The following is a 25,541-nucleotide window of genomic DNA, read 5'->3' as shown; positions in this document are numbered from 1 at the left end:
CTTGTAGGGTTGCAATGCAAATCAAAGGTTTTAATGCCTAATTAACCTTACCTCACTTCCATGCTTTGAACTTTGGGGTAATGAATATGTGTAATTATTTAGCTAAGAGGGCTCAAGATGAACGCTTTTGTGTCAGGTGTTGCCACACACATCAACATGGATGATCTTACAGGCTAATGAGGGAAAGAAGCCAGAAGCCGAAGGCCACATACAGCATTATCCCCTTTATATAAAGTTCTACACCTAGAAAATTAATCTTTGGTGATAGAAAAGAAAACTGGTGACCTGTCAGGGTGTGTGGAGGGGGCACAGGGTATTAATGTAGGAGGCAGGTGGTGGTACAGATCTTCATGTGGGTGTAGGTTACAGGGCTGGGTTCACTGTCTACAGCTTTGTTGGCCAGAACACTGATGATTTGTACATTTCACTGTAAGTGTAAAATGCTTACAAGAAGAATGAAAGATTAAAAGGAAAAAGAGAAAATGAAAGAAAACAACAAAGGCATTAAGTCCATCCACTGATCCTGTTTTCAGAGCCATAAAAAACAACCATCTGCTATACAATCTATTCACCTCATTCTCTCACTTACACCAACCTTTCTTTCCACAACGCCATAAAATCTACCTCCATACATGTAAGAAAAGGGGACTCTCCTTTAGCCAGCCTTGTCTCCTATACCACCTGGAATACATGTTTGACAGAAATGACTGTTTATTTTTCTCTTTATACAGATCGTATGATCTCCACTTTAACCTGAAGCGTCTTTTAAACTGAAGTATTATGGCCTTCATGAGACTCGTGGATCACATTCACTCTCCATCTTACTCACATCCTTGCGCTGTTCTCCAAAGTTCTGTTTGAATTTTATTTTATATTACTCCTTTTCCTCAACTATGTACATGTTCATGAAGACAAGGCAAACAAACAAACAAACAAACAAAAACCAACAGAAAACCCACAGGTCTTAATAGAGAGATAGCTTTAAGTAGCAAGAAAATATAGTTTCAAAAATGTTATTTATTTTTTAAAATATAATGCCCTATATAATACAAAACCAAAAAGTATAAAAGCCATGAAGGGAAAACCAAGTCTCCATTTTACCCTAACCTTTCGGAAACACATTCCCTTCTCAGAGGTAACAAATGTTGCTGGTTTTTTTGTGCGTACTTTCATTATATCTGTGAATAATCTGTGCATATGCATATAGCAGTGTGTTTTACAAAAATGGAAGCTTGTTATAGACGTTACCTTATACCCTGTTCCCATAAGTGAATCATGTATCTTGAACGTCTTCCATGTCAATAAATAGTGAATTTAAAATACCCTAAAAAGTAATGGAAGCCTAGAAACACAAAATTATGGAGCAATTTTTTTGTTTGTTTGTTTGAGCTTGAGTCTCATTCTATCGCCCAGGCTGGAGTGCATTGGTATGATCTCTGCTTACTGCCACCTCAGCCTCCCAGGTTCAAGCAATTCTTTTGCCTCAGCCTTCCGAGTAGCTGGGATTACTGGCACCTGCCACCAGGCCCAGCTGATTTTTAAATTTTTATTAGAGATGGGGTTTTACCATGTTGGCCAGGCTGGTCTCAAATTCCTGACCTCAGGTGATCCGACCACCTTGGCCTCCCAAAGTGCTGGGATTACTGGTGTGAGCCACCACACCAGGCCTATGGAGCAATTTTTAAAAATAACTTTGCAATATTATAAAATTGTCTTCTTTCCATCATCCATGTAGATTATTCCTTATAACCATTTTTGTCAGTTTGAGGAGGCTTTTTGTTTTATCTGTGTTTGTTAAACCATATGCTGAAACTGTTTTCTGCTTTGTCCATGAGGCTTTCCCTTATCCTTCACAGAACTGTATTGAATAAATATTTAGTCTATTACTCTTGAAGTCTACCCTGAAAAATACGTGAAACATTACTACTTATTCTTATTTGTTTGTGGCATTCTGGCCATGAGTTTGTATAAATTACATTTCAGAACTTTGGACTTTGCCAGATGTTGAGTAATATGCTGCTAGGATGCAAGTACAAATGGTTTCACTCTTGACTCCTTTGTACAAGTGAAAGACAACTTGGAATTCTAAACAGATTAGAAATAGAGGTTGCCATTCGTTTGAGCTCTCTTAGAAAAGAAGGCTCTTTTTGACAAATCCCTCTGCTTATTAGACAAAGTGCAAAAAGCATTACATCTGGAGTTCATAAGCCATTGTTTTATGGAATTGATCCATCATACAATCCCTTATGCTCTTGAAAAAACCCACGAGAATTTAAGTAAGATGCTATATGCACACTTACTAACACATTCACTCAGACACACACACCCCCCTCTATGCACATGTGCTACCATTAGAGCCTTGTGCCCTTGCAAAAAATCTTATAGAGTAGAATTGCAACATGCTTTTTAAATTGACAATTTTTTTTTAACATTGTTTATCTTTCAAAAGACTTTTGAATTCAGCTACAGGAATTATTCTTATTCCTTGAAACCTATAACCCCCTATTTTTTGCACTCAAAATGTTTTGTGACACAACATTTTTTTTCCATTAAAAAGAACAAAAGTAAAACTGCAATTATTTTTGAAACACATCATCCCCAGATACTTCCTTCCTCAAATCTTGAAGCACATATTATTTCTTTCACATCTTTAGACTGTTAAAACCCAATTGTTCATTCTGTGAGAAGAAAACTTAAGGAAACATTCAGCAAGTGGCTCTCTATGTGGGAGATGGAGTTTTAGAGGATTTTAGGTGTTTGAGAAGAGTTTCTCACAGATTCTGTTGCTTTCAGAATTCCTCAGGATGCCATTCTAAAGGATGACTGCAATTCAGATCACTGAAGTGCTTTGATGTCTTATTTTTTCTTTTGCAGATTGTACTCCACATGTTCAGAAGGCCTTTCCCTAGAGTATAATTTAATGTAATTGACAGTCATTGTTCCTCGAAAGTTTGAATTAAATTAACATGAGCATGAATGAAACTGGTAAAATAACCATGTACAGATTTCATTTTATTTTCCTTTAGGATCAGTGACAATGTTATGTATAGAATTGGCAGTTGGCTGTTAGATCTTCATTGAATCACCCCAAGTTTGATTAAAAGTAGATATTTCAGTGTACAGTAATTTAGGTTCATGAAACACTCTTAGGTTTCGCATTTAGTTATTGGGTTTATTGAGGAACAGGGTATTTTATGTGTATAATGATGAATTTCGTTCTTTCTCTTTTTACACTAAGATCAAACACAGACTGCAAAACTGACCAAGCATGAAATTGTTTTTAGAAATTGCGGGAGCTAGTTTCGATGGCAGGAATCCGGGGAACCGTTGTTAGTGAAAATGTGTGTGGAAAGGATGATGGTGGCGGGTAGGAGAGAATGACGGTAGAGAGGTGTTTGCGGAGGGCAAAAACAGTAAGCTGACAAACACTTCTCTGTAGAGTAGTTTACGTGTTAAGCCAGCACGCTTAAAAGCGTACAGGTTTTTAGATAAGAAAGTCCTCATTGTTGTGACTGTTTTTCTGGACATGTAGATGGAAAGGAGACTCAAATCTTCGTATGGATTTTGTGTCTTATGGTAACTGCCACTGCGAAGCAATTAGCCTTCATGATGGCTGTGCTTATGCAATACTAATGAACATGCCTGTTGTGCTGTTTTCCTCTTTTGACCATGTGACAGCCCACAGGTCTGACACCCTCTGAACCAACAGCTGAGGACATTTCCAACATGGCAGATTTCTTTTTTACAAAAGACACCCAAACAAAAATGCAATCACACTTTTCCTGAACAACTGCATTCACAGAATGTGTTACAGCGGATCTAAATTAGAGGATTGCATTCATTTGTACTGGGGAAACAAATAAAGGAGACTAGACTACTCAGGCATATGGATACAAATTGATTATACCTGGGTCCAGAATTTCAAAGTGTGATAACACTGTATTATATTATCATGGAGGATGTAACTTACCAGTACAATCACATCTAGTAAAATTATCATTAAAAGTTAGAAGCAAAGGCCTCAATATATTTACAGCACCATTTGAGACCTCTATATTGACTGACTAATTTAGTAAATTTGTATGTGTTATGACTTTAAGAGTCTGGGCGTTGGTGACTTTTGTTTCTGTGTGTTTCTGTTGTGAGTGGGACTGGGATACCATGATTAACAAAATCATGTACAGGCACTTGATATATGGATTGTACAGTCTAGTAGGTGAAGGGTGAAGTTTATTTCTAGGCTGTACAAATAAATTTAAAATTAGTACTGATGTGAGCGGAGGTGCTTGATACTCTGAGATTGTTAATAGAAGTTTGTAGCCAGATTGTAAGTTGACGTAAGTTTCCTTGGAAGTGACAATTGAGAACGACATAAAGTAAAATTGACGGTTAAACAGGTAAGCTGAGGCTAGAGCACCAAATCACACACTGCTGCACATTGGACTTGCCTTAGATGTTTGTTTTTTGTCTTTTTTTTTTTTCCTAAATTGCTGATACCTAAGTCCCATGTCTAGTAAGTCTAATTTAATTGTTCAGGGTATTGCCTGGACATTGAGACTTTTAGAATATCCCCAGGTGATTTTTGATGCACAGCAAAGTTTGAGAACAATGGATCAGAATATTCTAGGCAGATAGAAAAGGCCTTGTGGTAAGATGAAGCATGGCAAAACCTTAATAAGGCTGAAAGGTCAATTGCTGCTCCTGCAGGACAAAGAGAGGAGGGTGCTGGGGAGAGAAACGTGTGCAACATGAGACTGAAGAGCTGGTCGAGAAGAAGCTTGTAGGCCATTATTCCTGTTTGGTGCTTTGCTGAATAGCAGCGAGAAGCCATTCAAGTCTTCCAGTGGGCATGTTATTTCACCACCTCTGTTTTTCAATTTTTTTTTTTTTTCCTGTGGAAAACATGGAAGTGTTGACTTTGCTTTTCTCACATATTTTAACTTATTCATATGTATGGACCTTTAAATGGACAAGATGTTTTGAAATTAAGTTGTTCATGGAGAAACTAAAGTATTTTCTTTTCTTTCTTTTTTTTTTTTTTTTTAAGTCTGGAGTTATCACAAAGTTGGAAAATGTTTGAAAAAATCCAAGATGGTCCATAGTCGTTAGATCCGTCTTCAACTCTGGGTCTCCCAGTCCCACAGAGGGATCTGAGATGAGCTGTACTGCAGTGGGCTTTCAACTTCAGCTGCATGTGACAGTCACTTAGGGACATTTTTACAAATACTGACGTTCAGGCTCAAGTTAGTCAATGTAGGAGTGATAGTTAAGCATAATTTTTGAGTTTCCTTAGGTGGTTCTAACATTTAGCCGGAGTTAGTAACAACTCACCTTCTGGATAAATCTGTTCGGATTTAATTAAATTTGGGCATATTGATCTTAGAAATGAACTAGAGTTTCTTGATTTTTGAAATTGAGGGGGAGTTAAAATGAACACCTGGAGGTATTTGCTTAAGTGCACTCCCTTCACAGAACAGAGATGTGTCCTTTACAGGCAGATCCAGTTAAAGGAAACTTCTGGAATGCTGGGTGATAGAATGAGGGAACCTTGCCTCCTCTGGAAGTTTGCCATTGACGACAGCAGATTTCCCATCTTTTTGCGTTCTCAAAAGTCAGTCTCTAGGATCTAACTTTAAAGATATGTACCTCTAACACTTGGTTCTGATTATTTCCCCACAGTTGTGTCAAGTCCACACAGTTGTATAAATGCTTCTGCTTTTGTAGATGCCAGTTAACACTCAGAGGTTTTACATTTAAGGGAAGAAGACATTGACAAACAAAGGAAGTAAAGAAAGTTTATATGGAATAGAAAGGGAAGGAAACAGACCTTGAACATGGGTAGAAAGGAGGAAAACAGACTTTGTCCGGGATAGAAGGCCCATTGACATGAGGAGGCATGCTAATGGAGGTCAGAAAGAGTAAGAAGAGTCATTGGACATGGACCGAGAAGATTCAATACCAGGTGGCAGCTGAATGAGTCCATCAGTGGATGGGCTACCTAAGCAGGCAGGGCATTGTGCTTGTGGGTTATTCTGCAAAGTCTCCTCAGCCAACAATGAGTGTCACTGGATCCATCAAAGGATTTAGTGACAATGAAGCTTTTTGGGTGAAGAATTCCAAGGAGATTCTGAAGGTTGTGACATAGATGAAGAAAAATTCTCAGCATGAATTGAATAATATTCACACGAAGTCTGAAAGTTAAAACTTAGAATAAGTACTGAAACCACACCAACTAGCACCAGGAAACACAGACGGCCATTTACTAATAACTCCTAGGAGTTCAAGCATGGAAAATGATTTTCTGAAGGTCAAAGTTAGAAGATGATGCCTTTCACCTCCATGAAATTCCATAGCTGGAAAGGAACTCCATTCCCAACCCCTCATTTAACAAATGAGGAAATTGAAGTGAAATGATTTGCCAAGCTAAGAGATTCTCGAGAGCGATGCCTAGAGTCCAGACACTCTCACTCATGAGTCTTTTGTGTTCTTAGTCTATCATGCTGCTTTCAGACCGGAGCAAAATATGAGACTGAACTGAAGTGGGGGAAGGTTTCCTTCAGTCACGGGAAACCACCGTTAAGGGTTATTTGATGCTGGAAAAGTACACTGCTGGAGTAGCTGCACTATAACAACCAGAGCTGACTAACAGCAAGTCATCCTCAGCAGAGCCGTGAACAGAAAACTTTTGTTGGGATTCAGGAGATCAGTTTAAATTATTATCTGTTGCAGACAAATCTGTTATTCATTCCTTCATTGGTCTGTGCCTCTTGTGTGCGTGGGAGTGTGCTTGGCACTGTAGAATAGTTAAGGCAATAGACCCTGCCCTGAAAGTGTTTATAGTCAATATGGAAGATTAGATATATGTGTACAGAATTATAATAAAACACTGATTGACAAAAATGTTGTGAGATCTGGAACAAACCAGTAGCCAGGACATTTCAGAAGACAGAAGGGCTATTTTCATCTACTAGGGCAAATAGAATTGCCAGAGTCAAGAATATTTCATGAAAAAGGTAGAATTTAAATTAGATATTGAATGACAAGTAGGATGTACATTATGAGGAATAAGAAAAAAGCATTTTAGAAAGAGGGAAAAAGAGAAGCATGCATTAACAAAATTAGGGCTTTTTAACCGGATGTGAAATGTTTTTAAAAATATAAGTTGAGACAGCAAGTTGGAATTAGATTATAAAGTATTAGTCTACGTATGTTCAAATTAACAGTTAAATGGGGGACAGGTGAATGGAATAGATAGGTGTGGTATCAGGATGTGTTTTGGGAAAAGCAACTTAAGAGAGAGTGAAGAGTAGTCTGGAGATAAGAAAGACTGAAAGCCTAGAGATATGTTAGTTTGTTCTCACGCTGCTATGAAGAAATACCCGAGACTGGGTAACTTATAAAGGAAAGAGTAAGTTTAATTGACTCACAGTTGAACGGGGCTAGAGAGGCTTCAGGAAACTTAAAATCATGATGGAAGCGGACGCAAACATGTCCTTCTTCACATGGCAGCAGGAAGGAAAAGTGCCGAGCAAAGGGGGAAAAGCCCCTTATAAAATCATCAGATTCCCGGAGAACTCACTCCCTATCATGAGAACAGCATGGGGTAACTGCCCCCATGATTCAATTACTTCCCACTGGCTCTCTTCCATGATATGTGGGGATTACGGGAACTGTCATTCAAGATGAGATTTGGGTGGAGGACACAGCCAAACCATATCAGGAGACTTCTTAGATTATGATTGCAAAATCTCAGGTCAGACTAATTGAAAATAGGAATCAGAGGAGCAACCATAATAATACAGATTATAACAGAGAGGGATGATATAGCAGAGAGTGGCAGGCAATGTCTGCCAACTAGATAAAAATAAAAGAATGGAAATGGAGACCTCAAGTTGGTTTCAAAGATTCTAAGCCTGGGTAACAGGAGGGAAGACAGAGTCATGAAAATAAATATGGAATGCAAGTATTTCCGTAACACTCATCATATTCTCATAGTTTGGAAAAAAATACCTCATTCTTTCTCCCAAAAATATTTAAATCTGCCAGACATATCATATATTGTATATGTACAACATGTCCATAAATGCAAATTTTGTAACTTTAATGACTTTTGCAGGTTAGCATAGTTTTAGAGCAAAAGGTAAACTGACATAGAATTACATAAATTATGCAGTAGGGAAATCAATTTTTTTTTACTGCTCTTAAACTTTCGACTCTGCCTAGAGTTTTATCATTTGCTATGCTGCCTCACATATTCCAAAAATTATTCTAAGAAAGAGTTATTTGGAGAGCCGATTTAGTTTATAGAGCAGCTACTCAGAATTGAAAATAATCAGTAGTACCTTAAGATTCAGGCTCTAACTGGGTATTTAGGCAGGGACCCAAAGAGACAGTTACTCCTATAACTCAACTTAGTAAAATGTATAGAGCATGAATGTAGCAGCCCAACCCATCTGTTCTTCTAATTTTGAAGAGGTTATTTTTGTATCTGTCTTTGGAATTTTTAGTTCTGTCTCTGCTATACTACAAAAATACTAATGCTAACAGACTAAATTAAAAAAAAATAAATTGTTGATAAGAGGAAGAGGAAATTGCGGGATATAAACCTAGCCATTTTCCCATTTAGGTGGTATTTCCTTACTTTTTAAATAAACTCTATGACCTTTTACTTTCTCACTATCTCCTCTCTGCATCAGTTTTCTTATTAAAGTCTCAACATTTCTTATGATGGATGTCTCTAGAATTTCTTTACAGGAGACATTTAGGTGCAGCTACCTAAAATAGGAGAGCTGGGGGGCCTACTTTAAACCTAAACTGAAATAATAGACATGTTATTTATTTATTAGACAGAGTCTCACTCTGTCACCCAGGCTGGAGTGTAGTGGCGTGATCTCGTCCACTAACATCCACTGCTTGGGGTCAAGCAATTCTCCTGCCTCAGCCTCCCGAGTAGCTGGGATTACAGACACGTACCACTATGCCCAGCTAACTTTTGTATTTTAAGTAGAGACAGGGTTTCACCATGTTGGCCAGGCTGGTCTCGAACTCCTGACCTCCGTTGATCCACCCATCTTGGCCTCCCGAAGTGCTGGGATTACAGGCGTGAACCACTGTGTCCGGCCTCGTAGACATTTTTTTTAATTGAAAATATATATTACTGATTTAAAAAAATAAAGATTTCTAAGATGATTTTATTCATGCTTTACATAAGATTTTTAAAGAGTCCAATTTCCTAATGTTATTACTAATATTATTATCAGAATAATTATTCTGGGGGAGACTAGGGTTAAAACAATTCCCACCATAGCTGATAATATAACGAATTGCATTGGCTAAGTGTAATTTATGAAGCGATATGCAGTGGAGGCTCCTAACTACTTATATGAAGACTCCAGTCACTTCTGAAATTGCATCTGCATGTATTGCTCCAAAATTACAGAATATAAATATACAGCAATCTATATATTTATTCAATTATCAATTCATTCACTTATCAAATATTTAAAATGTTCCTATCATACATATAGGTGTGGATATCTAAATTCACACATGAGCAAAGCAAGATTAAATTGCCTGTGCCATTCATTTGAAAAGTTAGGCATAAACACTCAACTGAAAAATCCCTTTTTCTAGCCCTCTTTGTTCTCATCATAGTTAAAATGATACCTTCTTTTTACTTTAGAAGCTAACGTTCAAATGTTGTAACTCTTTTACTGAATTCAGGGTGTAGTGGTTAAATGTATCACTCTGGGGTTAAACTCCCCAATTTTATTACATACTTGCTGTGTGTCCTCAGAGAAATTACTTGACCTTGCTGAGCTTCAACTTCCTTTTCTTTTTCTTTTTAAAATTATTTCTTTTTTAAGAAACAGAGTCTTACTCTGTCACCCAGACTGGAGTGCAGTGGCACAGTCATGGCTCACTGCAGCCTTGACCTCCTGGGCTCAAGTAATCCTCCCACCTCAGCCTCCCAAGTAGCTGGAACTACTGGTGTGCGTCACCACACCTGACTCTGCAAAGAACTTTTTTTTTTTTCCTCATAGAAACAGTATCTAGCCATGTTGCCCAGGCTGGTTTCAAACTACTGGCCCTAAGTGATCCTCCTGTCTTGGCCTCCCAAAGTTCTGGGATTACAGGTGTGAGCCACCAAACCTGACCTGAGTCTGTTTTCTCAATAAAAGAACAAAGATATTAATAGTACCTGTCTCATAGGGTGGTTGTAAAGATTGAACTAATAATACATACAAACTACTTAGAACAGTGTCTTTGTTTGTGGTGCACCCTTAATACAAGTCTAGGATTCTTCTGACTAAAGCCTTACTTCTCTTCATGAGGCCTTCCACATGCTTACCTTCCTTGTCTCCCATAATCACCCCTGAACAATTGTAGGTCATACTAGCTCAGCAAATAAAATCATTAAACTAATAATTGCACCTGTATTTCTGTATAATTGATATACATTCTTGGCTGGAAATTCATAAAGGTTATGCTGATGTGGACACCAAATCTAAGTGATAAAGCCAGATTTCCAGATCTCTTCTTTAGCATGTTCCAGCTCACTCGATTATTATGAGAGGTTTTAAAGTCAACTGTAATTTCAGGTATCTATTGGAAAATACATTAAATATCCTCTAAATGATAAAAAGATAGAAGAATGCATGAATATAGTTGAAATATAGACTTGGAAGGCAGCAACAGCAGCCGACTATGACCTTTTTATTGAGAAAGTGACCCAGAAAATGGCCAAGGAAATTTCATCATTTATTTCCCACTTCTGAACCAAAGTCTCAGATGCCTTTAAATCCCCATAGGATAAAGTTGGCTTTAGGTTGTATATAAAATACAAATTGAGTAAGGGAATATTTTATCTTTACTGCTCAGATGTTTTATCAGCTTTGAATGGAAAAACACACTAATATTTCTTTCCTTGATAGGTGCACATCAGCTTTAATTATAATCAGTCCTTCCGTAGATGGAATTCATGGGACTTAATGTGCTATCAAATGCAAAGATAGATCTTTTTGCTAATTCTCTAAAATTACACGTTTGTTTCTGGGCATGTGGGTATAACGGTTCCTCCATGCCATGTTCTTTCTCTATTGCTACAAAGCACTATAGATTCAATTGTAGGCATGGGGTACCACATTAATTTGGAAGTTTGAATTTCTAGAATATTTTCTGTTTAAGTACAGATTACACAGAGTGGACACTCCCTAGTTAAGTTGTTGAATAGTTGAAAAAGGACAAGATAAATGAAGCTGTTTGATAAACTATGGAAAACAAAAATAACCTGCCTATAAATTTGATTTGGGGGCTAAGGTAGGTTTGTTTTGGTATCACATTTATTCCTGTGTGAAATGTAAGTATTCTGTGTTTATAAGAGGGAAAATGTGTACATTTATTTGAACAACTAATATTAATAGCATCTACTGTGTGGACTTAGGAAATAATCTGTATTTATTGCATTCACAATGCTTATATTTGAGTAGGGAATAAAGATAAGGCAATTAAAATATAGGGGTATGTTATAACTGAGTTTGTACACTTTGACCATATTTTGTACATAATGGGTGGTGATGGTTGCATTAATTCAATTGTATTCATCATTACACAATGTGTGTCTATACATAAAAATAAAATCATGTTGTACATCTTGAATATATTCAATCTTTATCTGACAATGAAATATTATATATATATATACATATGCAAGTGCTAGGGATAAGCAGAAATTTATCTGGGGACATTGAAGGTGGCTCTTTAGGATTATTAAACATTTTGAGAAAAATCACATTTCAACTTCATCTTTGTAAGAAGTGGTACTGGGCTTCCTTTGCAAATGAAATGTGGTGTGACAGAAAACAGACTCGTGTAGCCCTCTTTAGTGGGATAGCTTTCTTTCTCAACATCAACTAACACATCTCCTAGGTGTCCTTAAAGTTTCAACCTATAAATATTCTACCTCATTAAGCATAAGGACCAGCCATGGACATATGCCGCTAGTGTCCTTTCCTTCAGAGATTTAGGGTGATGAGAAGATAAAGGGTCTGCTTACCAGATGGAGCTTGTCAGATTAGCAATTGGAGCAGAGTAAATATCGCTGTCATATTGTTGGTTTGAAGCACAAAGAACCCCTTTTGTATAACGCATGTGCATATTTAATAGTTTAAAACAAAAAAAGCTCAGCAGAAGGTTGGCTGGTGGTTGAACCTCTAGCAGAGTGGCCATTGCCTGAAGGCACGTTTCTGCTTTCCTCATAATAGGGAACATTAGCAACCAGTGGCTTGAGAAAGGCAGAGTCAAATCAGTCTCTTGGGGCCCAGTCGGCCACATGAAGTGAGAGCCGTTAGACACAGCAATGCGATTACTGCTCCAGAAAGGGTTTGCCACATATATTACTGCATAGGCTTTTCAGGGCTGCCAGCTCACTCAGCTTACAAATGTCAAACATGATTTAAAAGGTTATTATACTATCAAGAGGGAAGGAGAATGATTTTCCATCACTGAAATTTCTATTTCATTCTGTGGCACATACTGCATCTCACGAAGGCCAATATTGCTAAATAACCTGCTTTTATCTTTAATAAGTGTTTTATGGACCTTAAATTGGAAGAACCATTTCCACTTTATTTGTATTAGAAAATGTGATCCTTTCTGGTCGAATAACAGCGTGATAGATATAGTGTGTGTATCTATGTATTGTGCTTAGCAGATTGTTCTTGGAGGGGAGTAAATTTGCTTGTGATGTGTCAGTTCGGGAGAGCATCCGTAGGTAAGCTGCGGTTTTGATAAATGTGTTTGTAAGTCTGCAGTATTTTATGCTAAAAATGATCAGGTGCAGTTCTCTGTACTGCATTACTTATTTCTCTTTGGGCTTTATTGTGACTGGTATTTAAAAGAACCTACTTTCAACCCCTTTGACCCCTTTGGGAATATTTATTTGCTCAATAAGGACTCTATTTGTTGGCCTCAATGAGTTAATTTAGGTACAATTATATTTGAAGAGTTGCTCAATAAAAGCAGAAGGCTATTTTACTTTTATTTTAGGGAGATTTTTACTCTTGTTTTGTAACATTTGAAAAATAAACAATCTTCAAGTGTGGCTGTTAAAATGTACAATAAACACCTTGTTGTCAATGTGGAATTTTTAAACATTGCCTTTGCAGTCATAAAGGAGGGCAAAACAAGGGATTTCAGCTGCCTTTTTGGTAGCATTCTTCACTCGATTTCCCAGCAAATCACTCCGATTGCTTTTTCTGAGCGTGAGACTATAAGACTGAAGGTTGCCTACATCTCCAGGTCCCAGAATGTGCCATGCACAGCAATACATCAGCACTCTAAGCTGACACATTTGGGGATGGTGTTCTCAGGTGGGATGTAAAAAGGACAGAAGGATACAGTCTATGGTGTTGAGATATTGTCTGTCCCCCCTTTATCTGAGACTCTGAAGCATTAAATTAAAATCTGTGAATTCGTCCATGTTCGCATGGGCATTGTCAAAATTACATTAAAGCTTATGGAAGGAAGGCTTCTCGGCCTGAAGAGTAGCACCTTTCCTCCAAGTTCTGCACCAATTTTGTCATTTGCCAAAGTGCAAGTCACAAAAAAAGGAAAACGAAACCAACAAAAAATCTTTGAATTTTGAAAAATAATTAGACTTCTTTCATGGGACAATAGCACTAAAAATTTAAATTTATTCAACGTTCTCCAGATGGAGTATGAAATGAGCTTTCTAACATTTGAGCAAGAGTGAACCTGAATATCTACATAAGGATTAATATGTCTGTCTGTCTATGCCCTTTTATTCTTTTGAAGATTTTCTGTAATATATCCTGATTTCAGGTAGTTTCTTTATTGTTATATAGACAAAAATAACAAACCTAGAGATACAAAAATATTTTCAGTTTAGGAAATAATTAGAACATTCTATTTTTTCCTCTTCTTTTAAAAAGTAACAATAGAAAGAAAACTCACTTAAATATTGAATGATAAATGTTTTATCTTAGTTTTGAAATTTGATCAAATAGTAAATTTATTATAATGTATTCATATATTCAGTAACCAATGACATATTTATGTAAGTCTTGAATGTTTAAATAATCTTGTTTAAAAATTTTGAAACATTATTTTTTCTAATTGGATAAAAACTCCCTTTTACAAATCTCTCACATGGTTTCTTTTAATTGAAAACTCTTTTTTCAATTACATGTGAAATACAGTTCTATTAATAAACTATGAATTCATATACACCTTTTTAAAGCATTCAGTTATTTGGGCAAAGCAATGAAAATGTATAAACTCAAAAATATAAACTATGATGGTTAATTTGATGAAACATATCTCACATTAAATTGTAAAATGCAACAAAAGTGTTTCTTCTATAGCAAAATCTTAGCTTCTGTTAAACACATATTTTTAAAAATCCTGCGTGACCCTTTCTTAAAGAGGTAAGTTCACTAATAGACCAGTGAACTATTGTCTAGAAACCAAATTGAATTTTGAAATAAAATCATTGTCTAAAAAGATGGAGACATATACCATATAACATAAAACTTATGTCAGTTCATATATGGGAGAAAGTTATCTTTCTGCTATGATTCTACAATAAAAAATATTCATTTATATCTCACAGCTTAGTAAATCAGAGGACTATATAATCTTAGAACTTTTGTTTTTAATCACCCCAACATTTTTTTCTAGAATTCTTAAATTGAGAATTAAATGTCATGCTAATAGTGTTTTGCTTCCTTTAGAAACAAAAGCATTGTTTACAAAAGGCATTATCTTTGCATCTGACAATATACAATTTCATTTTTCATTCTAGTTATCTTCAAACAATTTAATAATGCATTTTTGCCACCTCTTTCCCAATGCCAAATAGATACCTTGTCACCTTAAAATATTTCACAGAACAATTGGAGCCTTTAACACGTAGAACATAGCTCTCTGAGAAATAGGGTACTTTCTCGTGCTTGTGATCTATAAACTTCATTGGATAAGAAATCAAGTGACTCATGAATGCATCCTGGCCTCGTTAATATATGTTGATGGGTGGTATGAAAAAGATAAGGAGATGCCAAACTGGTGAGTTGTCTGTGACCAAAAAGAATTATTTATTTTGTTGGAACCATGTAAACTAACACTAATATTACTTTTATATAATATTGGACAATTATACATTAGATAACATTTTCTAGAAATTAAGCTAGTTATTTTAAAGTAGAGTTTACCGTCTTGGCTAAGGGATTGCAAACACAAAAGCATGCAGGGGTAAAGTGGATAAAGTCAAAGTGCATGGCTGCAGTGAACTGAACAATCCAAAATATCACCAAAAACATGTTTTTTTAAACAGTCTACTAGCAACCTTACCCATGGCTCCCATTGCTGGCTTCTTCCCGAAGGCCTGCCATTCTTTATACTACTTATCAGGCTTTTCAAAAAAGCAGGGGTGGGGACAAGGTGCGGTAGCTCACACCTGTAATCCCAGCACTTTGAGAGGCTGAGGCTGGTGGATCACTTGAGGTCAAGAGTTCAATACCAGCCTGGCCAACATAGCAAAACACCATCTGTACTGAAAATAGAAAAATTAGCTGAGCGTGGTGGTGGGCACCTGTAATCCCAGCTACTCGGGAGGCTGAGGTGGGAGAATCACTTGAACCCACGAGGTGGTGGTTGCAGTGAGCTAAGATCACACCAGCTACTCATACTCTGGAGGCTGAGGCAGGAGAATCGCTGGAACCCACGAAGCGGTGGTTGCAGTGAGCTGAGATCGCACCACTGCACTCCAGCCTGAGAAACAGAGTGCAACTCGTCTCAAAAAAATAAAAAAAAAGTAGGAGTGGGGGATATTTTTGTCAAATCTAGGAAAAGTGAAATTTCTTCTGGAAACAACCTGAATTATATTAAAAATATTGACAATATATGAGTTGGGTAGATCAGTTTTTACCTTGATGAAAGGAGATATTTCCTTTTTTTTTTTTTTAACTAAATTGCTTTTATACAAAGTTTACAAATTAAATCTGCATATAAGGAGAGTTAAATTTAAATATTAATTTTAAGAGTTTTGGAAAATGCGGCAATCGTTCTTTTCATGTGAGAGACAACAAGTCTAAGCCAGATATTTAGTCTTGTTCTGTGCTGGCAGGAAGATCTCATCTGGATTCCCTGGGCTTCTTGGCATTCTGACTGACAATATCTTCATCCGTTTTCTAGTGATACATGAATAAAAGCGTAATAAAAGGTAAACCAAGGGCATAGTCAGGAGTTCAGGGGAGCCTAGGCATTAGTCCACGTGGGAGAAGGAACGTAGACTTCCTAAGTGGCCTAGGACTCTGAATGTTGTGTCAGTGACGCTGGATGTATCCAAATAGACTCATAGAAGAGGCCCTGGGAGGAAAAACTGGAGCATGGATGCGGGATACTAGACATAAATACTAAAATATATGTTGAAAAATTTAAATAGTACCATTTCTGAGCATTCTTGTGGTTTCATAACTTTATAGAGCTATGACATATACTAGAGTAATCACCACTTATCAACTTCAGTGAAATGAGTGGGGCCGGGGAATTTCATAGCTTTCCAAAATCTAAAATGCATATATTTATGCACAGAATTTGTAGGTTACTTGAACATACTGTATTTCTCTCAGATTCTAACTAATTCTTAGAGAACTGTATTTCTCTCAGGTTCTGACTTGTACTTAGAGAAGTTAAATGACTGACTATATAGATGTACATATAGAAAATGGTTGGTCTGGGATTTAATCCAAGGTCAAGATTAAGACCTGACCAAGGTTCAGTCTTGATCCAAAACTTTTAGTACAATATTTTCTCCACCATAAATCAAGAGTTTAAATGAACATTGGATTCGAATTCCGACTCTACTAATGATGGGCATAGGTACCCATATTATGGGGCTGAGATTTGGCTATTTATTTTGTCTGTCTTATTTTGTTTTGTTTAAATCCCAGGTAATTTCCATTTATAGCTAGGACTGAGAACCCCTGGTTTAAAATCTAAGAAAACATAATTTATTTTCCTTTTCCTTTACTTTCATATATATTCTAATAAATGTCAGTTGTTATTAAGCCTTACATTTATATACTCACAATACATAAATATGTAAATATGCAATTCACAGAAATATGTTTATGTGCTTAATTATCCATCTCAAAAGCAGATTTAGAGGATTTAGGAGAAATGCAGCCTGTGATACTAACTCGAAGAAAAAATGGGAAGTATTCTTTTATAGTTGGTTCTACCTAGATTCTGGTGTTTCCATCTGGAGGGACTGAAAAGAGCTTCTATCCATTGATTATCTATAATGTGCCTTCATGCTTATGGAGAGATTTCTTCTTTCAGATTCTCCTGGAAGAAGCCACTGAGTGATAATGAAAGTCTCATCATTAAGATTGCCAAGTTTAGTACATAAAAACACTTGTATTAAATGTGCTTATCTGGCAACACTACTCCTAAGAGCTTGGCTCTCAGATTCATCTCTGGTCCAGTGTTTTTAGCTCTCTTCCCAGATGAGTGATGGCAACTGCCCTGTCTGCAGAAGGCAAAATATCATCTTTCTTTTCTTCAGAGACACTGACCTAGCTGAAATGTTTCTCTGGACAATCCAAGAGGAATCAGACATTTAATCAGCAAGAACCACATTTGTGTCTGTGATACTGTTGAACAGTCCATAGGGAGATGACTGATTTTTAAAGCAGTGGTACTTGTAAAACAGCAACAGTAAGGCTTAAAACAAATTAACGCCACAAGTGATTTCCTTCATTCCTTAATGTAAAATCGTCCTGCACGTAATTCATAGTAACTGAAAATGGAAAGCAAGCGGTAGTTAGACAGTAGCTCTTTCTTCCACTAAAAAGGTTTAAAGGCTTCAAGTTTGTTTTCTATGTACTGTCTGACATGGCCATGCAGATATTCTTCATTCAAAATTATATCCCCTCCTAGGGTTTCAGTGACTGAAAGAGGAAAATTTCCTCTTATTTTAAATTTCCTTTAATGGATCACAAATCCAATTTTATGTACACATACACTCAAATTAAGAGCCTGTTTATTGCGAAATTGTCTTTAGAAAGCTAAACTCTAACATTAATACAGTTTAGTCCCTATTTGTAGTCTGATGGTATCTAAAAAAAGTTTTGGATAAAAGTAAATCTCTACACCTTCAAATTGAATGTTGCAGCCAATTGAGAACCTATGAGAAATTAAATTGAGAAAGATGTTTTTGAAGACCCATTTCAGGAGAAATTAATTCCTGTGTCTTGAGAACCCTAAAGCAGATAAGAAAGCAAGGCAATGGATCTAATTCTGTTTGGAGTATAAAATTCCTGCAATTGAGGATATATAAGAAAAGATTTATCTTGTGTCTATTTGTCTTGAAGTTCAGTTGAAATCTGGTTCTAGAGAAAAAGAAAGATATTAACTTCCAGAGAGAGCAATTGTGTCTTTCAGAAAAATTGTGCATTTCTTCCCAGTTGAGATGTCTCAAAATTAAATGGTATTGTGCAAAGCTTCATTATCTTGTTTCTCTTAAGAATCAAGCCCTGTTTTTCAGAACAGTTATCCAATATCCTAATAGATGAAACATAATTTAGAACAACCCTATAAGACCAAGATTTGCCAATACAATGTCTATTTAAATATAGAATTACTATTTAATATAGAATTCAGTGTGGATAGTAATGATGAACTTTAAGTGAAAAAAAAAAAATTGGAAGAACAGAAACTCCATAATGGATTAGGTCTAATACAGCCTTTTTGTCATGAGTGAAGAGGCTAATGTAATATAAGCACTCATGAGTAATCAGATGTCTTCTGATGAGTGAGTTGAAATGTCATAGCAGAAGTAATCCACTATACATTTTATTATGAATTTTTGTGGGCAGGTTTAAATTTATTTTCTGACTCATTTAATTTATGTAATCAAAACAAAATCTAAAATGCATGGAAAAATCAATTTTGGTAATAAGAGATTTACCCCAATATATGTATTCATTTCTAATGTTTTCTTTTTCTCATTAGTTGACTGGGTTATAATTTGTGCTTGTCATTCTTCATAGCTTTGTTTCTGGTTTTTGCTAAAGGCCACAAAACTACATACATCAGGTATTTCCAACAATACTATGCTATTGTATGTGCACTAGAAATATCCTGGTGCTTTTGGTAGCTCCAATCAGATATGTCTTGTACATGATTTGTCAGATTCCACAGATAAACTGTATTTTTGCAAAACTAGATTTTAAAAGATTTAGTCAATTAGAAATATATGTGGCTATTTAATTGGCTTCTACTGTTTTGCTCTTAACTCATCTAAAATCTAATGCTAAGACCATCGTATCATCATGATCTTTGGTGAAAATATAATTGCTGAAAATATTTTGAAACCACTAGGTCAGTGATTAAGAACAAAAAGGATTCAATGTGAAATCAAAGTTCCCATACAGCAGTCATGATTTACAGGAAGTGGGGATTTAACTGGGTTGACTTGAAAAGTACTGAATCTTAACTTCTCAGGGTTCTTGTTGTATGTTAGTAGGATATGCTTTAATGTGGATCACTAATCTCTTTCTTATAATCATTTGTTTCTAGTACACACCTGTCTCATTCTTTCATCTTTTAATACATCCCTCAAAACAAATGACTCAGGGCTGGGTGCAGTGGGTCACGCCTGTAATCCCAACACTTTGAGAGGCCGAGGTGGTCAGATCACTTGAGGTCAGGAGTTGAAGACCAGACAGACTAACATGGTGAAATCTCGTCTCTACTAAAAATATAAAGATAGCTAGGTGTGGTGGTGCGTGCCTGTAATCCCAGCTACAGGGGAGGTGAGGGAGGAGAATTGCTTGAACCTGGGAGGCAGAGGTTGCAGTGAGCTGAGATCACCCCACTGCACTCCAGCCTGGGCGACAGAGCAAGACTACGTCTCAAAAAAGAAAAACACAAATGGTTCAGAAAATTTTAAAACTTGTTAAGTTTTTATCCTTCTTGAGCATATATATGTGACAGCCAGTTGAATTCCAGATGTTTTTCAGCTTATTTTTGTATCTAACACCTGATACTTCATAAATAAAAACAGGCAGAAGTTTTGTTTACTGAGTATTTTTGTGATTACATATCTAGATAACTTTCAAAATGACCAGTCAGTGATTTTAAGTTTTTGATCTCCATCTTGTATCATATCATTCATGTATTGTTGGCAAATGATGAGTTTTACCTGTATTATTTGGAAGCATTTTATGAAATCAGTTTTATAAGTGCCTTTAAAGAAACAAAAAATCTCCCATGGCTGTCTCTAAGCAAGGACACAAGAGAAGGTGAATGAGGGTGTTTTAATGTTTATTTTTTGTCTTACCTTTCAATTCACACATAAACCAATATGGAAGTAGTAATATCTAATGTAGAAAATAGAAACCTATATATTTTTAAAGATTTTTGAGTGAGTGTGACTAGACAAGTCAGATAATTTATCGTTTTCATTCTTAGGCCATAAAGATCCCTCTGGCAAATTGAAGAGTTTAATGACTACATATTTTCTTAAACTTTAACTGTCTTGAGTGAAGGGTACACATAGTTTGCACTATTGGTGAGTGAAAATGTCTAACTTGAGCAAAGAGAAAACAGTCCTCCTCTACCATGAGAGTGAATAGAGACATACATGTCAGAATTCAAGATGGCAGCTACTCCTGGAAATTATGCCACACACACATTTTAAAAATTCAGAAATCTTAATTATCACCAAATCTAACAAATCTATGACCTTTATTTACCTTTTCTGTTGACTTTTAGACTCATGCTTAATTTCATAGCTGACAATACAAAGCTTATCTTCATTTCTTAAAATTTCTAATTGGAACCTAGCAGCTGCATCCATAAAAGAAAATGCTTCTTGTAGCCTACTCCACTTTCCATCAGATAAAGATGAAAGGGACAAGATGAAGCCGAAGTGTCCATTTGTTATTTCAAGTACCAATTTTTATTTTATCACTCAGGATGGGTAAGGGATGCTGTGTTAACAAACAGTCCCCAGATTTCAGTGGTTTTTCCATTTAATTTTTTAATTGATACATAACAATTGTACATATTTGTGAGGTATGTAATAATGTTTTGATATATATAATATGCAGTAATCAGGGTACTTAGCGTATCTATCATTTCAAACATTAATCATTTCTTTGTGTTGGGAGTATTCCGTATGGTCCTTCTAACTACCTGAAATTATATAGTGTATTATTGTTGACTATAGTCATCCCGTGGTGGTATAGAATACTAGAACTTGTTCCTCATATCTAGCTGTAATTCTTTATTTTTTCACAAATCTCTTCCTATCCCTACCTTCCCCAACCATTCCCAGTCTCTAGATCAGTGGTTTTTTTTTGTTTTATTTTGTTTTGTGTTTTTTTGTTTGTTTGTTTTTGAGACGGAGTCTCGCTCTTGTCACCCAGGCTGGAGTGCAATGTTGCAATCTCGGCTCACCACAACCTCCGCCTCCTGGCTTCAAGCAATTCTCCTGCCTCAGCCTCCCGAGTAGCTGGGATTACAGGCGTGCACCACCACGCCCGGCTGATTTTGGATTTTTGGTAGAGATGGCGTTTCTCCACATTGGTCATGCTGGTCTCAAACTCTTGACCTCAGGTGATTTGCCTGCCTCGGCCTCCCAAAGTGCTAGGATTACAGTGTGAGCCACCGTGCCCAGGAAGGATCACTGTTTTTAAAAGCAAACTTTTTTTTAAAAAAGGTCTAAGGTCTATCAGTCCTTGGGCTACATGCCTATTTCAGTTTGGCCGGGGCCTTGCTCTGGCATAAGTATTGACTTTCCTTCAGTATCCAGGGTGAAGGAATGTTGACACCCTGGTGATAGTGGCTGAGGGAAAGGAGAGTTCTGGAAGCTTTTGTAACAACATAAATCCCTCAGCCCATAGTAATGCATGCCATATTCTGTTATAACTCATAGGTTACAAGTCACATACCACACGCAACCACAAAGAAGTCAGAAGGCAATCTAGCCATGTTTCTGGAGGGAGGGGCCCACCACAAACATTTGGGAAGCACTGAAAATGATTACGCATATACCACCTGCAAATTGAAAACCCCAACTTAGATTCCATTGCTACCCATCTTACTTAGTCTACATGCTGACTTGACTCCATATTTTAGTTATTGACTTTTTAAAGAATTGCATCTAGCATTTGGCCTTCTTCTTTAAGCAGAGTTCTCTTTTACGTGTTATTGATGTGATTTTGTTTTAAGGTGTTTTATCTTAAGTCAAAACCAACACTAGTGACTATGTCATTAGTTACTAAGCCTAATAATTATAACATTGATTCAACAGGATTAAAATTTATGCATGAGATTCCGCTATCAGGTTGTTCAGGGAGATGTTCTGTGACTCCAAGACTTCCAGTTTCTGTGTCTTGCATGTCATTTTACAAATATACCAGAGAATAGACTGTGAATCATAGAATTCTAATATCATAGGGTTGACAGGGAAGTGTTAGAAAATATATCATCTATTTCTTGTATTTTGACAAGATTGTACACAAGGCATTATATATCAAGCCATTGAGGGTGGGAGGGCAGAGAGAGAAAATTATTTCCCAAAATTGTTTTATTCAGTTTATCACAGAGCAAGGTTGTCCCATATAACTGCTGTAGGGAATGTGGGTAGGGTTTGTCTTGTGAAAAATAGACTTATTTTTGTTTTGTATTTATCTCATCAGCAAAATTAGTATTGTTTAAGTTCATGAATATTCTGAATAATAAAAAAAATGAAAATAAAACAACGTGGTATAGGGAGAAGAAAGCTGGATCACATTACTGTGATCCCAGAAGTGCCTTAATGTCTTCAAAGCCTCAGTTTCCTTCTCTGTACAATGGAGGAAACAAAAATCAACTTTTTGCAAACTAATAATACGAACTTGGAACTACACAAAGGTCTTATTTGCAGAACAGTCTTATAATAACGACATAAATAGAAGCATGGTAAGTGTAACTATATATAAGCAAGCACACAATTTTAAATGGAAATTAAATTTCATTATTTAGACCACATTGATTTTTATCAGATCAATCTACTCTCACATATTTGAGTTACAAGGTCTGAGGGTGAATGGCGTTGTGTGATGAATTCCAACAAGTCTGGGCTTTACTTAATCAAATTTTACAGTGTTGGACCAAACAGTAAATGCTTCTGAAGTTGATTCGTTCGTCTCTCAACTTTGAGATGCTTAATCAAATAAAATCATAAAATTTAAAAGCTAGAAGTGACTTTGAATTCATATCCTCTAATCCCTTCACTCACATTTTTTTTAAAACTATGCTGTTATCAGTTAGGAATTTTATTCAACTGCTAGTAAAAGATTTTTGAAAGTTAATGCTGTATACAAATTATGAATATATACTTCCATTGTTTTGGCAAGTTTCTCGGCCTTCCCAATGCAACTGGCTACGTGGATGGCAAGGTTTGCACAGCATCTTATGTATGGAATAATAAGAATGACATTCAACTAAGAAAGCTGATTTAAAAAAGAATGAAAAGAATGATAAAAGGCAAAAGGGTAAGAGGCTGATAAGTTTGTCTCATTTTAAAAAGAGCCAGGGTTTTTTGCTTGTAACTTATTGCCCAGCATTTTTTTTTTTTTTTTGAGGTTTCAATACCTTATTCAAGTTTCTGTAAGTGATGTTAATTACAGCATTTGAAGGGGAGGATCTAATTCCACACAAAATGGAAGACTCTAGAATGTACCCATTAAACTGTTAAAAAACAAATTGATGAGAATACAAAAGAAGTCTAATTCAGCTTCTGACTGTTGTCACTATGTGATTACAATCACACAGACTCTTCCAAGCTTATAGCTGGAGCTCCTAGAAGCTATTTCTTACTCTCGTGCAAGGGCAAAAAAAACACAACACAGGAAGGAATACGTTCTGAATTACTGGCTTCATCACATCCCCCTTCTCCACCCCAAAATGGCACAAAAGAAACAGTGACCACACCCTGCAGACCGTTTAGTGTAAAAGAGGTGACCACGATGAACTGGGGTGGGAACAGGTCATGAAGATCTGTCTAAAAAGTCTCATTCGGGTGAGTTTGTACACACTGTCAAGCAGCGAGTCTCTCTTCAATTAGGGTTAGGAACCCAAGGTTCGATTCTCAGGAAATCATAATTTAATTCATTTACTCACTATGAATTTACAAAGTGCCTACACATTATCACCTGCCACTTGAAGGCATTTCTAGATAAAAAAGAAACCTGGCATCTCAAAGGGGCTACCGAGTTCCCCCCAAGTCTACCACTGAAAGTACCTTTTTTGGAAATGCGTTTCTTCTGTCCCTCTGAAAGAGTAACATCTTAAAGCTGAATCATCTTTAACCTGCCGGTCTAATATATGTAGCAATACTTGCATCCCAGACATACAACATTAAAAGATACACCAAATTCTGAAGGTAGCTATGCTGCAAAATAGTTTTAAATTAAACAATTGTACAGTATCCGTTTATGCTTGAAATTTCAGTCGTAGACCAAGCTTGTGGCCACCAGCATTGACGTTTTTGCCATCCAGGAGAGCTGACTGTCAGTTTGATACCTGGCTTTAGGGTCTGAGTGTATCCTAAACCTATCAGGCTGGAGTTGTTCACTGTAGTCGAGAAGCAGGCATGAGGGTCAATCAGATACTTGCCTGTTATTCTGAAGCACGTGTTACTGTTTTCTGCTGTCCAGACAAGATGGACAGCGGTCTCCAACTTCTTGTTCACCTTCTGGGAAATGGAGCCACCAAACTCTGTCCCCTCATTCACATTAGTGTGAAGCTGGAATTCTTCAGTCTTGTAGCCAACTGCAGAGTTGCTCTGGGTCACTCAGGAAGGACTTTGCAGTCTCAAAATTCATCTGGTAGCCGGCCAGCCAGCCCTGTAACCGGGCAACCCAGCACTGGAGCACCCGGATGGAAGGCCCAGCAATGTGGAAATCCACGTCACAGCCCAGGTCAATGTGCTCCCGCTTGTACCCTGTCTTGATTTTAGCATTTTCCCCCCAGTGTTAGGTGAGAAGGATGAAGGGAAGGTCAGCCTCAGTCCACGGGCACGCTGACCGTCCACGGTCATCTCGGTGCCTAGTGTATTGTCGGTTCCGTTTCTCCGTAGGCCTCAAGCCGCACTTGTCCGTCTGTGCTTGGTTTCCAGACCGCCCGTCACTTTGGGGATCTCGGTGTTGGCTGAGCCTGAGCTTGTGAACTCCAGTCCATCCTCAGATTTCGTGTTCAAATCAAGCTTTGTTAAGCCAATCCATAGCCCTTGGTGAAGACATCCCCAGCAGACTTGCCAAGATCCGCCTACGTGGGTGGCACAGTCATCTTCCGCTCCAAGGCGGTGGCGGGCTGCTCGGGATTCGGCGGGATTCGGCGGGGTTCGGCGGGGTTCGGCGGGGGCCGGGCGGGGGTTCGGCGGGGGTTCGGCGGCGCCCGCACGGGGTTTGGCGGGGCTGCTCGGGGGCTGGGGCGCAGAGGCAGGAAGTTGTCCAACATTTTAATAC

The 25,541-nt window shown here is 37.2% G+C and overlaps 1 protein-coding gene and 1 pseudogene across 5 annotated transcripts in view; one reads left to right on the top strand and one right to left on the bottom strand.

The window, feature by feature from the left end:
* Positions 1-25,541, top strand: part of ROBO2 (roundabout guidance receptor 2) — a 1,747,433-nt gene that overhangs the window by 1,373,326 nt on the left and 348,566 nt on the right. The gene's annotated exons all lie outside the window — the stretch shown is intronic.
* On the bottom strand, positions 24,508-25,362 carry LOC111521570 (annotated as a pseudogene).

The sequence above is a fragment of the Piliocolobus tephrosceles genome, chromosome 2 (genome assembly GCF_002776525.5).
Source record: "Piliocolobus tephrosceles isolate RC106 chromosome 2, ASM277652v3, whole genome shotgun sequence".
Lineage (NCBI taxonomy): Eukaryota > Metazoa > Chordata > Mammalia > Primates > Cercopithecidae > Piliocolobus > Piliocolobus tephrosceles.
This window is presented reverse-complemented; position numbering and strand designations above follow the sequence as displayed.